Source organism: Canis lupus, chromosome 14 (assembly GCF_048164855.1).
Source record: "Canis lupus baileyi chromosome 14, mCanLup2.hap1, whole genome shotgun sequence".
NCBI lineage: Eukaryota > Metazoa > Chordata > Mammalia > Carnivora > Canidae > Canis > Canis lupus.
Window position 1 is genome coordinate 5,239,528 of NC_132851.1, and position 17,070 is coordinate 5,256,597.

Sequence of the window (17,070 nt, forward strand, 5' to 3'; positions counted from 1 at the left end):
GGCATATAGTATGTACTCAGAAACACCAGTATAATTATACTCTAAGTAACTAGAACTGACAACCTAAGTCTTTCTCATTGCTGGCAGATCCAAAGATTAAAATATGCTTACTCCTATTGTAAAACTTGGACTTTATGGAAAAATGACTATAGAAAAAAAAATAATAATAACAATCTGAAATGTATCCAGATAGTTTCATTGAGGAAAAAAGCAATAAAGAAGTGTTGTATTATATGTAACTATTCTATGTGAATAATGGTGAAGATAAATTTGCCAAGACTTCTCTTTCCCTTCATTCATGAATTACAATATACAACAAAGTATGAAACGATAACAGAATATTATTCAAATCCTTTCACTGATTTCTTTAAGAGCAGCATTTTCCATTATAAGAAAATTATGCAAAAAATAGGGCAGAAAGTAATAATATAAGAACATAGAAGCATAGTGAAGGCACTAGAATTGATACACTTCCATGATCAAAACTGAATTGGATTCATTTTTGCATAAAAGCCAAAAACAAAAATTTTAAAATCTGAATTTTAACCATGGTATGAATGTACTTTAAATAATTTCTTTCCTTTAGATCACAGGAACTTTACATATGCATTAAAAGGTGTACCTTTACTTTCTTTTTAAAGATTTTATTTATTTATTCATGAGAGACAGGGGAGAGAGAATGAGAGAGAGAGAGAGAGAGAGAGAGGCAGAGACACAGGCAGAGGGAGAAGCAGCCTCATGCAGGGAGCCTGATGCGGGACTTGATCCCAGGTCTCCAGGATTACACCCTGGGCAGAAGGCGGCACTAAACCGCTAAGCCACCTGGGCTTAGGGACCCAAAAAGGTACCCCAAAAGGTGTACCTTTAAATGTTTAAATCTGTCCCCCCCAAATAGGATAAAATATAGGATTGAAAAGTTAGAACAAATACCATTCCTGGAGTGAAATTGTGTGCTATAACATACAGAAGAAGGTTGGAGCAGTGTCTTCATTCCAGGAGATCCCCTTTCCCTTTGGAGGATTTCACAAGAATTTCCTAAGAATGTGTTGTGTACCTATGGTGGTGCAAGATATTACAATGGATTCAAAGAACAGATGGATTCAAGTGGAATGGAATGGCAAGGCAAACAAGTCAGCTGGTAAGCCAGATAGAGCATTGTTTCACATTACAGACATGGTCTCTACAGTCAAGGAACATGATCTAGGCAAGGCAATGATGTGCTGCACATGAAACATTGAGAGTAGGAGTTCTTTTCACTATGACATTGGGTTCAGGGGTAGTTAGAATGATTGAATTTTGTGTATAATCCTAATTATTATTATTATTATTATTATTATTAAAGATTTTATTCACCTATTCATGAGAGACAGAGAGAGAGAGAGAGAGAAAGAGGCAGAGACACAGGCAGAGGGAGAAGCAGGCCCCATGCAGGAAGCCTGACGAGGGACTCGATCCCGGGACCCCAGGATCACACCCTGAGCCAAAGGCAGATGCTCAATGGCTGAGCCACCCAAGCGCCCTAATCCTATTCATTAAAAAAGGTAAAGGTGGCTTTACAGTCACAAGGGAATAAACCAGTGCACCAGGTGAGTACAAAGAGAAAGTGATGCTTCTCTCTTAAAACTTCCCTGCCCCTCATTCCTCAGACTCTCGGAAAAACAAACAAACAAACAAACAAACAAACAAACCATGGAGCTGTGAGTGACACTACAAATTCTGAGCCTGTTTTCATTAGTTATAGATGCCAGAAGAAATAGGATGACAACAAACCAACCTCTTCATAGATTTATGAGGACATGATATCAGACTTGAATTATAAAAACATCCTGAGGATGAAGTTTGCAGTGTAGTTCTGAATATAGCCTGCCATGATCAAATTTTGTGTGAAACCTGTTCCTCTCTCCTTGGGTAAGAACTGCAAAAAGGGTGAACAAAGATCCCCCCAGTACTTGGAACAACAGCAGTAAAGGGGAAAGGATTCCTTTGGGCCACAATATTGGACAGGAAATCACAGAGGTGGTTTAGAGTCCTGGAGGTGTGCCCTCACCTAACTCCTGAGAGAAGGTGGAATATTCTAAAATACAAAGAACACATGGCACTGACTTAGAGGAAGTTCCCTGTGTGACTTCCAAGGAGAAAACCATTTATTGGTGGAGGGATGGAAGACCGATCAAGGTTCAGTCCCTGGGCTATCACCCCATTTCTATCTCTTCTTTTTCCCTCCTCAGCTCTCACCATGCTTGGCATTAGGGGTCCTCATGATCCTCCTCCAGGACTCCAGCCCAATCCCTCTGCATCCATCCAGCCTTCTTTCTGACATCCTCCTTCCACCATGTTCACAATGGAGGCAACATAGCACGGTAGTTGGGAGGATGGTCTTTTTTGGGTAGACCTAGATGGGAACCCCAGCTCACCTCACCGGCAGAATATCCCTCAACCCCACATATTCCCAAAGCAAAAGGAAAAAAAAAAAGAGAGAGAAAAAAAACACTTTTAGCTTCTTGAACCTACAGCATTTTAAATGTCTCCATTTCCAAAAAGAATCATGGCTTCACATTTGCATAATTCAAAGTTCACTTGGGTGTTTTTCAGAGTCACAGAAATAGCCTTAAAGTAATACAGGTCTCCATCTCTAGCAGACAGATAGTGTTTGTGGATTTAAAAAAAAATGTTTTTAAAGCTTTTATTTATTTATTCATGACAGACAGAGAAAGAGAGAGGCAGAGACACAGGCAGCGGGAGAAGCAGGCTCCATGCAGGGAGCCCAACGTGGGACTCGATCCTGGGTCTCCAGGATCACACCCAGGGCCGAAGGCGGCACCGACACCAAACTACTGGGCCACCGGGGCTGCCCGTGTTTGTGGATTTTTAAAAGACTTTTTTTTTTCTTTTAAAGCTCCCCCCCCGCCCCCCAAAAAATTAAAGCTTCTCCCTGTCAAGGTTTAAAGAAATCTACAGTTAGAGTTTCAGGCTGAGCAGGGATCCTGTTTCATTAGTTTATCTACCATAAATCTTCATTGTTTGGGTCAGGCTTGGTCAGAAAAGTATCTGTGAGAATTTTACTTACCATGTATGTGTATTGTAGTGATGGGACACAGCAAGTGTTTCTTAGCACACATAGGAGATAACATTATCCATGCAGCACCCTGGGTAGGTGGGTGAGGGTGAAAAGGCTCTAGGAGGTGTGAGGGCTCCTGCCACCCGAAGGGAGCGTGTGAGATTTCTTGGTGCCACAGTATAATTATCGTGTAACTTGGGTGTGGTCCCTTTTGCTCCTTTCACCCTGGAGTGTGTGCACCCGTGTGTGTTCTGTATGCCAGGTGTCAATGTAACTGTGCAATAGCATATTGCCAGCTGTGTAGCTCTAACTCTGAGTGCTTTTACAGTCTCCTCAGTCAAACTTTTTGGGGTGCCTGGTTGCCTCAGTTGGTGGAGTGTGAGACTCTTGATCTCGGGGTCGTGAGATCAAGCCCCATGTTGGGAACAGAGATTACTTAAATTAAAAAAAAAAATCTAAAAAAAGAAAAACAACAACCAACTTTTCAAAACTGCTGCTTTGTCCTCTGATCTTCAATTTTACCCAGGCTTTTGACTGTTGATTAGAAAGCACTCTTAAAATAATTACATTACCCAGAAATAAGATCATTTGTCTTTTCCTTTTAAAACAATTTTCTTGTTATAGTCACTTCAATTGTTTCTAAATTAAGCCTTATGAATGACCCTGCAGAATGGATGGTTTCCACAAACAGAAATGCTTCCCCCAAAAACCAAGACTTATTACTAGAACTGACCCATCACAGAAATCCCACTCTATTCGCTGAACAGAATTAGCAAGAGGACCAACTGAGGCAAGTGTCGCACTTAGGGCCTTGTGGACCTCTTTCGGAGACTACATTTGACAGCAGGAATATTATGGAATAACTGTTAGATCATAGGCCATGTTGGCCAACAGATTGGGGTCCAAATCCTGCTCTGCCACTCAGAGGCTATGCACACTCTCAGGTCCTCAGTTTTGTTACCTGAAAACAGTGAGAACAATGAGTGTGTGTGGTCCATGTGGTTGCTATAAAGGAAACATACATAAAATGCCTTTACGTACACAGAGGAAGGAGGAAAATTTGCCCTCCCTCTGCCTCTATTCAGGTCACTCCTCGGGAAGCACTAATGTCACTGGGTAAGTTTCCAGGTTATAAATTTGCCAAAAGCAAGGATTACTATTTGCTAAAGCCTAGTACATTCCCTCTGCTGCTTGCTTTCACCTGGCTCTAGAGATAAGCAGAAATCTCTGGCACTTTCTCCCTTATTCCCTCTGCTTTCAGGTAGTACAGTGACTCTATCCTCTCCAGCTTAGCCGTGAATGGCGCTAACACTGAAATGTGAGTTGAGAGGGTGGAGGCCTCACATGAGCCTCGAGGCTAAATCATCCACCCCAACCTGATCGGTGGGGACGCCTGCCCTGGTTTTCTGGCTAACGGTAAGAATAACTTTGATTTCCCGAGGTCTGTATGTTTATAGTTCCCAGTGGGAAGAGGAGGGGATTAGCAGAACAGGATTTGGATATTTCCAGGTCTTGGTACAATATCAAGTCACACTACCTCAAGGAATAAAGAATAAAATGGCAGCCAACACACACCAAAAAGAAGCTTCACTCTCCTAACAAAGGCGGTATGCAATCCTCCTCCAAGGTGTTCCCATTCTGGAGACAGAGACGCTTCCACTTCCTTTTTAAAAATTCCCTTTCCGTGCTAGCAACCAGACAGGGCTCAGCAAGAGCTATCTGTCAGAACCTCAGCCCTTCCTCCTAGGCGTGGATGGTGGAGAGAGAACAGCCTTGCATCTCATCTTTTGCCAGGCGATGAGGCAGGGCTGTCTTTTCTGAGAGGTGTTTGCATTTGGCCCTGGGAAATTTGAACTGTAAAGGTGACATCCTTCCATACAGCAGGCTCTCTTTTTCAGCTGGGAAGGCAAACTGGGTTTCTTTTTTCATTGGAAATGGATTCAAATGCAGAAATGGCCAGAGTGTCATTACATGTTTTTATGCTCTGTTAAAAACTACACATAGCCAAGGTGGCAACAAAACAAAAGCCCATCAACAGATCAATGGATAAACAAAATATGGTATATACACACCACAGAATATTATTCAGCCTTAATAAAAAATGAAATTCTAATATGCTACATCACGAATGAGCCTCGAAAATATTGTGCTAAGTGGAAGAAGCCAGATATAAAAGGACAAATATTGTGTGAATAGTTAAATTCAGAGAGTTAGAAAGTAAAATAGAGGTTACCAGGGCTAGGAGAAAAGGAGTGAACAAAGAGTTAGTGCTTACTGTGTATATAGAGTTTCTGTTTGAGGTGATGAGAAAGTTCTGCAGATGGATTGTGGGGATGGTTACACAATATTGTGAATGTACTTAATGTCACTGAATTGTGCACTAAAAATGGTTAAAATGGTAAATTTGATGTGATGTATATATTTTACAGGAAGAAAGAAAAAAGAAAGATGAAAGAACTACCCAGTGGTCCTGGGATACCAACTCTAAGAAAGAGAAGGGTCCCAGAATTCTATCCTGACTTCCCAGCATCCACTTGTCACTGGGACAGAGCTTTTCTAAGTGGCCAAGACAAGATCAAAGCCAAAGGAAACAATGCTCTTCACAAAACCTGGCAAAGAGTACTTATTAAAGTAGTCCCATTGACAAAATAATGGACTCCAGGATTGTTTCTGTTCATTCAAGGGGACAGCACACCCCAGAGGCAGGGAGGGGCAGGCAGGAAGGATTCTGCTTTCAATGGCTGCTTGGACCTTTGACCAAAGAGTAACCCAATAAGCCTGTTGTAGTCTCCAGCACATGATTTATGACCATAGATACTATTTATTTCCAAATGAGAACTGTAAATTGTGTAGATGTTTCTGGGGGAAAAAAAAGATGATTTCTGTTAAACAATGGTATTTTTTGGCTACTGTAACTACACAATTTAACTCCCTCACTCCTGCTCATGAAATATTTAAAAAGTTTCTGATTTTATTGTGCCATTATAAACAGATTTCCTCCTAAATGTTTCTAGAATATGTTAATTTCTTTGATCTTCTTAATAATCCTGGTTAAGAATATAACTGGTAAAAATACATATATATATGTAAAATTCTTTTATCCATGAAAAAAAGTAACTGCCGGCTATAATTCAGTAGAGTTAAACAGAAAGAGTAATTTACATCTCCTTTATTCCTAATAACAATTGTAAAAATAAGTAAAATATTCTGGATGTTGTAGTCATGGAGACACTTCTACCTCCGAGGCATAAAACATAATTTGTTGAGGAATGTCTAATAAGACAGAATGAAATCTAACAGAGACAAGGAAACCTAATCAAAGTCTTTAAATTCTAGTTTCTCCTCTTTCAATTTGGATTAATTCCTAACAACTTAGTGCCCAGAAGTAACCACAATAGAAAGTACCTGGCAAACTTAAAAAGCTTCAGACTAATTAGAACAGAGAAAAGAAATGCACGTGTCAGAAATAAAAGCAGCAAATAACATGAAATCATCCTGTGTTCTTTCATCTGCAAATAGAGTTGTCTTACAATTTATTTTAACCAAATAAAGTATTTTGATTAGATTCCAACTCTGATGGGCCCTGAAGTGGGGAAGGAAAGCTACATGGTGATTAATAGGTAAATAAGATATAGTCCCTATTCTGTAAGAGCTAGCAGTCTAGTGTACCAACATACAATGAGGGTACAAATGTGTACTTACTTATAGGTAATGTAAAATATTCCAGTCATCATGTTAAAAATTAAGAAGAAACAGGTGGAATTAATTTTACTAATATATTTCATGTAGCCAAAATATATTCAAAACATTATCATTTCAACATGTATCAATTTAAAAATTATTAATGAAGCATTTTATATCCCTCTTTTTAAAAAAAAATTATTTATTCACTCACGAGAAACACAGAGAGGGAGGTAGAGACATAGGCAGAGAGAGAAGCAGGCTCCCTGCGGGGAGCCTGATGTGGGACTCGATCCCAGGACCCTGGGATCACAACCTGAGCCAAAGGCAGATGCTCAACCACTGAGCCGCCCAGGTGTCCCTACATCCCTCTTTTTTTGGTCGTTGTTCTAAATCTTTGAAATTCAAAATGTATTTTGTACTGACAACACATCTCAGTTTGGGCCAGGCACATTTCAGATGTTCAATGGCCACATGTGGCCAGTGCTACTGTATCTAACAGAGAAGATAGTGGGAGGTATAGAAAATATTCAAAGAGCTCAGAAGCAAGACCACCCTCATATATAAGGCTATATATAAGAGCCATGCCCTGCTCAGCGGGGAGTTTGCTTCTCCTGCTTCTCCTTCCTGCTCATGCTTTCTCTCTTTCAAATGAATAAATAAAATCTTTTTTTTTTTTAAGAGCCATAAAAAAAAAAAAAAGGAACATCTGGGGCATCTTCAAAGAGGCGGTTGCATCTGAACTGAGTCTTGAGAGTCTTTAAGTTAGGAAATGGTATACTCAGACTTGCATTGCACAAAGAGCTCACTGGTGGCTGAAGGGAAGATCAGATGGTTGGGGGATAGAAGGAATTAACAATCTAGACAAGAGATATTGGGAACCAGGGCAAAGGCCAGGGTGGATTTAAAAGCTATTTTGGAGGCAGAATTAGGAGATGTAGTGACTGACTGGAAATGACAAGGCAGTGTCGAAGATACCGTACGTGGTTACCCAGTAACGATTTGTCTGACCTTCTCTGTTAACAGAAATTTGATTTTGTTCAGGTGTTTTGCACCCTCTGCTATGCCTCGTTTGGTGGTGGGCGGGGGAGAAGACGAAAGGATTCCTAGCCCCAGGAGGGTGTATCTTATCTAGCATAAGCCAATTATAGTAACTTTATTTATCATTGACTGGCTTAGGAAGGAACATGAAATCGAATTTTGGCCAATGAGACTTGTAGATTAGTCTGTAAGGGTAAGGGTGGGATTCCAAGAGGGGCTTCTTAGATCTTAAGAACAGATACAAGGAGGGGGTAATCTCTTTCTGCCTTTAGTGTGAGGTGTGGTGAGGATGTAATGCCTGGAACTACTGCAGCCAGTGTCATCCTGAGCGGAGTCAGACAACATCTGAGAGTGGCAGAGTGGATATATGGACTCTTGATGACATCATTAAACCATGGAATTACCCAACCCTGGAAACGTTCCACAAAATGCTTCTTGTTTTGTGAGAGGATATATGTATGGATTATTTCAGACATGGCGGTCATCCCTTATTTGCCAGTGATAGCATCCTAACAGATAGGAAAAGGGAAGAATTGGACAACGCCTCAACCACTGGTAATAGCTATGTCTTTCCTCTCTTCAGGATGTTAGATAGCATGTGAAACTCTTTCACCTCATAAATCCTCCTGACAGTCCAGGAGGTGTTTAGGCAGAGTCTTGTCTGTTTTCACCGGCACAGCATCATTCTCCCCTATTCTTCCTTTACATTTCCAGTAACTAGTATAGTATTTGGGATAAAAATAATAATAAAAAAAAATGGCTATAATTTCTTGAGCTTTTTCTATGCGTCAAAAACTGTTAAATGTTTTATATACAAAATTTCATTTACTTCCTCATTTTGTCTCATTTACAGAGCTGACAACAGCTCTGTGGGTGGGGTATTATCATCGCCATTTAACACACGAGGAAACTGAAGCTCAGAGGGGTTTAGTTATAAAATCAAGGTCTCAAAGTTAGTAACTTGAACCCAGGTATGTCTGTCTGTAAAGGTTATATTCTTTGCCACCTTAATACAATAGCACAGAGCAAGTCCCTATGTTTATTGAACAAATGAACTAATTGATTAAATGAAATAAACACGTGCTCAAAGAGATTAAGTACCTTGCAGAGAGGCACCCAACTAAAGACAGGTCCATGACCTCACACAGGGCTTCTAATCCCAAAGCCATTGTCCTTCCTACCACATTCTGTGACTATCATTTCTGCCCCAGCTTTGTTGAGGTATAGTTGACAACCCAAGGTTATCATTTATGTGGCACTTAGACACTGCTTTGAATGGCTCCTGGCAACTGCTTTGCATAGGAGTCTTTTCTTTACAACCAGATTACCAATTCCTTTGGGCAGCACAGCTTTTCTGTAGCTCTCATAGCAATCAGAATCACGTATTTTTTTCCTAGTTAAGAGCTTGATTTTAAAATCTAGTATCCTTAATATATAGACAAATCTATCATGGTTAGGATGACCATAACTCCTGGTTTGCCTGTAACAGGCTTGGTTTACACCTATTGCCCCAGCTTTATTATTAATAGAGTAATATCAATACTCTGAAAAGTAATCCTGTTTAGACAATAAATTGCATGGTCACCTTAATCCTGGTAAACAAGAGCTTAGTACTTAGTTTGGCCTGTTCAGCTATGCTCTGTCAATCATGCCCAACACAGCTGTTTTTGGATAAAGATTGATCCAACACTCATCAAGTTCATATTCAATACTGGAACACAGAGAGCTTTCATGAACAAAGCCTACCATACCTCATCACTTCTGTCTACCATTTATCCCATATTCTCCTGCCTCTCAAAATCTCTTCTCCTTTGTATCACAGGTTTCCCTTCCAGTAGCTTCTTACTAGCTTGCATCTCACATCCTAAGGCTTGCCAGCAGAAATGGGGTAATAGGTTTGAAAATCAGAGGAATGCATTCTAACAATCCTGTTATTGTCTAGCAGCTCTTTGTGGCTAAAATCTTTTCATCTAAAGATGGACATCCTTTTATAAATAGTAATATAGGAAAAAGCAAACCTTTTCTGGCTAAGCATCTATCTTTTGGCCTCTATGTCATATGTGAATATGTATATGTTCTGGGAAAATGGGGTCACACAATCAACTAGAATATATATATTTTTTAAACCAGCGAAAATGTATCATGGTAGTAACAAGAGATTCCCAACACGTCAATGCCATCGTGACCTTAGCTTAAACTACTTTGAGTTCTGGAATTAATTATGACTGATGAGGTGAGAATAAGAAGCAAAATAATTCTTCTTTTTTTTTTTTTTTTTTGGTTTATTTATTTGAGAGAGAGAAAAAGAGAGCATGAGCAGAAAGGGCAAAGGGAGAGACAGAAAGAAGCAGACTCCGCACTGAGTGCAGAGCCCAACACCAGGCCTGATCCCAGGACCCTGAGATCATGACCTGAGCTGAAACCAGGAGTCAGACATCCAACCAACTATACCACTCAGGTACCCCAAGAAGTAAAATAATTCTTAAACACACTATGCCTATTGAGGTATGTTATCAGAGGGGACCCACCAGAGATTAATTTTTTGTCCGCCTCTCTTTTTCTTTAAGTTAAATGGCAAAAATCAGATCTCGATGGCCTCATTTATACATTACATTTATGAGTATAAATGTAGAGCCAGTGGCCTTGCTATCTATGGAGAAGGGTGTTTCAGGATCCTCTGTTCTGACAATTTAATAAAAAAAGCTGGTTCACTACGTTAAAAAAAAAAAAAACCTTGGGAAAGAGATTCCATGAAGTAGCAGATGCTTTAAGAGGCCTTGACTCAGCACATGTGGGATTCACCTGCATCCTAAGAAGTGGCTATACAGGGGAACTCTCTTGGTTGGGACATCCTCTTGCCTGACTTGTCAGCAGGACCAGCTAGGAGTCCCTGCAGGAATAAACAGGCAGTGACTGTCAGATTGCACAAGGCCACTGTGAGACAGTGAGAAGCAAGTATGGGTAGACCAGTGAGACCTTAGCATTTTAGGGTAGGCATGTGGAAGTCAAGGGCCAATTCTGAACTGAATAAGCCCTGGAGATTGTCGAACAATTAAAGGAAGGATCAGATCGAGAGATATATATTGGCTTGCCTGCTTATAGGATATATGGGAATTCTGAAAATTTAACTAAAAAATAAGAGAGATGTTACTTCACATGTACCCCATGCTGTGGGGTACAAGTGAAGTTCCCACCAGTTGTAAATGCATCTGACAAGAGCATCTGGCTGGATGAGATTGTTCTGGTAAGAATCTGGTCCAAACATACACCATACATAGTGTGTTTTGTTTCATGGTTATTAAATTTATCTTATTAGAATCTCTGATATGCAATGTGTACTTTATTGACCTTATTCACCCTGGCAATAAATTACACCCTCATACCCATGATAACTTTTGGAGGGATTAATGCAATCAAAGGCAATAATGGCCCCTTCTCACTTGCCTATGTCTCTGTCTTCTCTCTAAGATTTTATTATTCCTTTATCAACAACATCTTTCCAATAAGCAAAACGATCTCATGCTTTTTCCTTTCCTTGTTTCCTCCTGGGCTCCATGTCAATATTTACACATTACCACTCACTCCTACTGTTTGCCTATGATGGCCTTCAGATCCTGTCCTCAACCTCTCATCAAATAACCTCAGATTTTCCATCATTTAATCTGTCTCACATAATATTTCCACTTTGACAGGAAAACAACTTTCCAAAGTCCAATGCTGGGCTCTCTTTTAAAAAGAAAATTAGTTGAACACTTAACCATGATGAACCGTGAGAATATTGTCCAATGTTATTTGCTAATGTCTCATTGTTCACTCAATTTTCATCGTCTCTGTGAAAGCCAATAAAGAACATGGCCCACCCAATCTCAGAAGGCTGCTGGACCAATTGCTCAGAGGGGCTTGCCATCACTAACTCCTATGATTCCTCTTCTCAAAGAATAAGAAAAACTGGAATAAGAAAGGTAAGAAGTTGGCTGTCTTTCTTCCTTTCTTTAATCTGATGAAGTATCTTGAATTCCAACAGTCAAAAATATCTCAGCTTTTCATGACATTATTTTCATTTGTCCAACATTACCTGCATTTGCAGATAGCCACTGTTTTTAAATTATTCTATTAACCACATATATCTGCTATCAATCTCAGCGAAGTTTATTTTATTGTTTCCCCTTTCTCCGTCCCTTGCCCACTCTGCTTTCATTTGTTTCTAGCAAAATGCCCAGATACAATCAGCCTTCAGTAGAATACTGATAGAGTGAATGTGAACATAATTTCTTGTTTGAACTAGTGTATTCATTTCCTAACTAGTCTCCCCTCAAGACTATTCTTCACACAGCTATCAGAGGGGCCATTTTCAAAAAAATGTGCCACTCTCTGTGCCACTTTGTTGCTTGCAAATACCAGTGACACCCCATTATCTTCAATGTCAAATCTAACCTCTCAGTCTGACATTATAAATTGACTCACAATCTGGCCCTGTCTTTTCTAAAGTTCTTGACCCTCTTTCCACTCATTCCTGCTGCAACCACAGGGGAGAGGCAGGCTCTTCTTAAATGGCTGTGAGCTCTTGCCCTCACTGGCCTTCCTCATATGACCCCAACTTCTACCAAACAAAGCCTGAATCAATGTTCAGTCTTTAGTTATCAATGATCATTCATTGTACATGTTCTATGTGTCAAATGCTATCTTGAGCACATTATACACCATTCTAGTATTTCTTTTAATCCCAATAATAGGGCAGCCTGGGTGACTCAGTGTTTTAGCACCACCTTCAATCCAGGGCGTGATCCTGGAGACCCAGGATCGAGTCCGTCAGGGTCCATGCAGGGAGCCTGCTTCTCCCTCTGCCTGTGTCTCTGTCTCTCTCTCTCTCTTTCTCTCTCTGTGTCTCTCATGAATAAATAAATAAAATATTTAAAACATATATTTAAAAAAAAATCCCAATAATAACAATGAGTGCTGGGCATTAATTCATTCCCTAAAATGTGCATCTACTTGATAATGGTGGATCTAGGATTTAACCCCATACATCTGCCCTCAAAGACCAGGTGCTCTTACTCACCAAGTATACCATCTCCCATTCCACCCCCCACCCCTTGCCATTTGTCTCTAGCTAGTGCTCACCACATTATAGGAGTTGCTGTTGACAGATGAAAGTTCCCTGGAGAGATTATGAACACCTCAATAGCAAAGGTGGTTATATATCTCCATACCGCTAGTGCTCACTGTAGCACGAACACATAACATGTGCATAAACACTTTTTTTTATTTTAGCTGATTGAATTTTAATCTATGCATCCAATAACAGGAAAAAGCTTGATCCCAGTTGAAACAGATAGTTGAACTACATGTAGAGCTCAGAGCTTTTTTACCTAGTAGGAACAAATCCAGCAATTCAATTGGATAAGGAAGCTGGATCTCCACTTCCATCTCCAATCCACTCTATAAATTATTATTCCAAATTCATCTATAGGAATGTGGCATTGTAATATTCATGGCAGCCATCTGCAATTCAACCAGCCAACCATACAAGCAGAAACCCCACATTTTCAATAACAGCATTGCTTAATCTAAAATGCTTTTTGGAAGACAAAGAAGCATTCATAAAATGAAACAGTAGTGAATGTTGATAATGAGAAAGTTTTACAACAAAGTGTCTTGCTGATTTATACAGTGCTTCCATGTCAATGGCTAGAAGAAATTTTTACAAAGATTCTGTCTTCTAAGCCTAGGCAACATGCCAGAAAGGTTGTCAGTGCCTTTAAAGACAATGAAACTGAAGAGGGAGAGGAGGTGAAGGATGGGGGGCAAGAAAGAAGGAAAGGGGGAGGTAGAAGAGAGACAGACTTATCTTTAATCCCTGGGTACGTAAGGGAAATTTTAAGTAGTAAAATAAAGAAAATGAGCCCTTTTTTTTTTTTTTTTTTTTTTTTTTATCTGGAAGGAGCTGTCATCTGAATTTCAGGTTGGTTTTGAGAACATCCCAGGGACCTACATACTCTCAGGGCTGGTAGAGCAATGTTTTCTTTTCTACTCTTACTTCAATTCAACCATACAACAAAGCATTCTATAGAACAACAAACAGAGAGCCGTAAAGCAAGACAATACATCCCCAAAGAAGACCAGAAAAAGTCACTAAAGTTTCAGGTTATTAGACTGAATTTCCAAGGGCAGCAGTCTCTAGTAATAATTTCCTTCCCTTATGTGAAAGAAATGTGAAAATATATAGCTTCCCCTAAGGCTAGCAATATCTGATGCTCAGAGTGTTAGATAAAAATGTATCACCAATAGTTCACATCAGAGGAGAGGCTGGCCTGGTCCTTGATTAAACAACATGCTAAACTTATTCTCCTTAGTAATTCAATAAAGGGCATTCTCTCCTGCATTCTGTCCCTGCGTTTCCATGGCCATACCAGACCCCAAGAGGCTAGTCAAGATGGTGATCAGGAAACAAGCTGGCCCAAGGTTATGGCTCCAGTCCAATCAGCTTGGTTCTAACATGACTTTCTAAGAGCTACCTACTGATAATACAAGATTAGGCCTGGTTATAGAGTATCTCATCCCATTTCTCCTGGTAGACCACCTCAGATACTGACAATTTGCCATGCCAAGAACACATAGCCTGGATTTTCCACTCCTCCCACACTGCTTGGCTGGCCTGGCTAGCAACAGACTTTATTTTTACAGTGCTTATCACTGAAGCTCTACCTCCAGGCCAATGGGTCCTGAAGCAGCTGGAAACAAGAGCCAACTGGGGGCCCAGCTGAGCAGCCAACCACTTGGAGCCTTCTACACTAGAAGAAGAAAAGGATTGGCCAAAGGCTATGCCATTAAATATTCTGGGAAGGACAGATGACAGCACAAGGGGGAAGGGAGTCCATTCATCCTAAAACAAATGCAAACCGACATGCGGATTAAGGGTAGCTGAGGTTGTGGGAGGGCATCTGAACTGTCTCTACCAGATTCAGCAGACTCCTTGCTAATTCAGATAAATGAAGAAAGGTCAGTGTGCATTAGTGAAATTCCAAAACCATAGAGCATAGGCTGTTTCTTTCAAGTCCATAAAGCAACTCAACTTGATTTTAACCATAAGTTTCAAACTGACGCTCAGAGTGCATCAAACTCTGGTACTAAACCTGTCTCTTGCTGGGCATAAGCAGCAGACATTTAAATTCAATAGCTCGTGAAGTTAAGTCCTGCAAAGTTATGCCCTCATAAATATGGTAAAAATCATCCCTTATACTCCTTTTTTTTACCATATTTATTTATCCAGGCTGGTCTTCCTTCAAAGGCATCATAGAGATAAACCCAGGACCAGTTCAGTTCAAATGATCATAAATTGCCAGTCAGCAGAGTGCAAGTGGATGAGGTTTTTCCTTTACAGCTCACAGCCTTGAGCTCTGTCCCTTCCTCGTGGGAGCTGTGAAAAGTTTGAACAGATGTTCAGATTCAGGGGGAGGGATGCTTTACTGCTGCTCTATTTACTTCCTCCAGCAGGATCCGTTTTCATTTCCTTATGGACTGAGAGAACAATTCTACCAACCTACCTGGGGGAGGGGAAGTCTGGGATCCTGGTTCCCATGAAACATGATGAATTAAGAAAGGAATGCAAGTATGCCACAAAACCACACTTACCTCTGGCTTCTAGTTCCCAAAATTAGGTTAGTAAACTTGCTGAAGGAGTGGCTTAGTCTCTGGTTGTATTAGTGAAGCAGACAATCAACAGGAATATGAACTCATTTAGTGTACTTTGCATGTTTTACCACAGGCAGCCTCTCCAGCTTGGCAGGGGTGTGAGTGTATGGAAAACCCATCTCTGACAATGTTGCCCTTTGACATTTATTTTCCTTCAGTATTTACCCCGGGATGGAATAGTGTTTGTTTTGGGCATTATAATAAGAACTCCCCATAAAATCTCTTGGATGAAAATGCATTAACCAAACCACCCAATCAACAAATATTTATTGAACATGCACTGTATGCAACGTGCTAAGAAAGGAAGGTGCAGCTCTACCTTCAAGACCTGTTAGTTGGAGGTAGCAAAAATATTTATGGACATGGCCAAGTAGGGACTTTCACTTGTCTCCCAACGTCAGTTGCTCCTTCCTTTCAGTAATAGAATCCCCAAGCTCAGCATATGGGTAGAGACAACATTTCTTGGCTTGTCTTCAGTCTGATCATGAGACTAAGTTCTGTCCAATGGATAGGATGTGAGTAGAAGTGAGATGTGCAACTTCCAAGTCATACCCCCCCTTTTTTTTTTAACTTTTTCCTTTTATTTTTAATAGGAGACTTTAGTTTTTAGAGAAGCTTCAGTTTTACAGGAAAATTGAGCAGAAAGTACAGAGAATTTCCATATTACCCCTCTCTCCCTTTTCCCAGGTCATATACTTAAAAGGAAGCCACTTGCTTACTTTTCCTACCTACTCACCACTCCCTTCCCTGGGCCTAGAATGTACATGTTGGAGTGTGAGCTAAATTCTACCATCATGAGAATATGGTATGGTGGGGCAACAACAACATGGAAGGAGTTGGATACCACATGACGCTGGGAGACCATCTCCTCTCCCTTGACTGCTTATCAGCCAGAGATAGAGAGTGAGAGACAGAAAGAATCCTTCTGACTTGTCTAAGCCACTGTTATTTGGTCTCTATTAAAGCAGCTGAATCAATATCCCAACTAATATCCTATCTATATTTTTTCCCTAATAGACTAGGAATTTCTGGAAGCTTCTTTATTTCACCAACCCCATCACAGAGCCCATATTGAATAAATGCTCACCTCGTATTTGTGCATGATGATACAGAGATATAGTTACTAAATCTTATTTTGCTCTTGTAAAATACTTCAATACCATTATATGAATTATAAGAAAATAAAAAGATTAACTTACAAGGACAACTCTAAAGTGATGTCCAGCTTGGCTTAAGAGCACAACAAAAAAGATGATGTAGGGAGCATAACAGATGACCAGAAGGCATAGAGAAAAGAATAAAATAATAGACTTCTTCCTATGGTCAAGCAGAATCACATAAATTAGCACTGGTCTATAGACCCTGCTATCTGGATAAGGTCTACTTTTGATTAAAAAAAAAAATTGAAAAGAGATGCCCAACAACAGTGCTGCAGAGTCATGCCTAACATCGATCGGTGCTTCTTGCCTGTGACCTTTTTAAGTACCACTTTCGAATTGTACCATTTACTCCCTATGAACTGAGTCACCTTGGCAAATTCTTACTTCCTCTGAGCCTAATTTCCTCATCTCTACAATGGCAGTTCATTCAATCAACAT

At 40.2% G+C, this 17,070-nt stretch overlaps 1 protein-coding gene across 15 annotated transcripts in view; it reads right to left on the minus strand.

Annotated features, from left to right (window-relative positions):
• Window positions 1-17,070, minus strand: part of NCALD (neurocalcin delta) — a 370,439-nt gene that overhangs the window by 33,618 nt on the left and 319,751 nt on the right. The window contains exon 1 of one of the 15 annotated variants that reach the window (XM_072774083.1): window positions 2,236-2,451. The exons of the other annotated variants lie outside the window; for them this stretch is intronic. The gene's annotated coding sequence lies outside the window, so the exon portion shown is untranslated. Of the gene's footprint in view, window positions 1-2,235; window positions 2,452-17,070 lie in introns of those variants that run through there. 15 annotated transcript variants of the gene reach the window in all.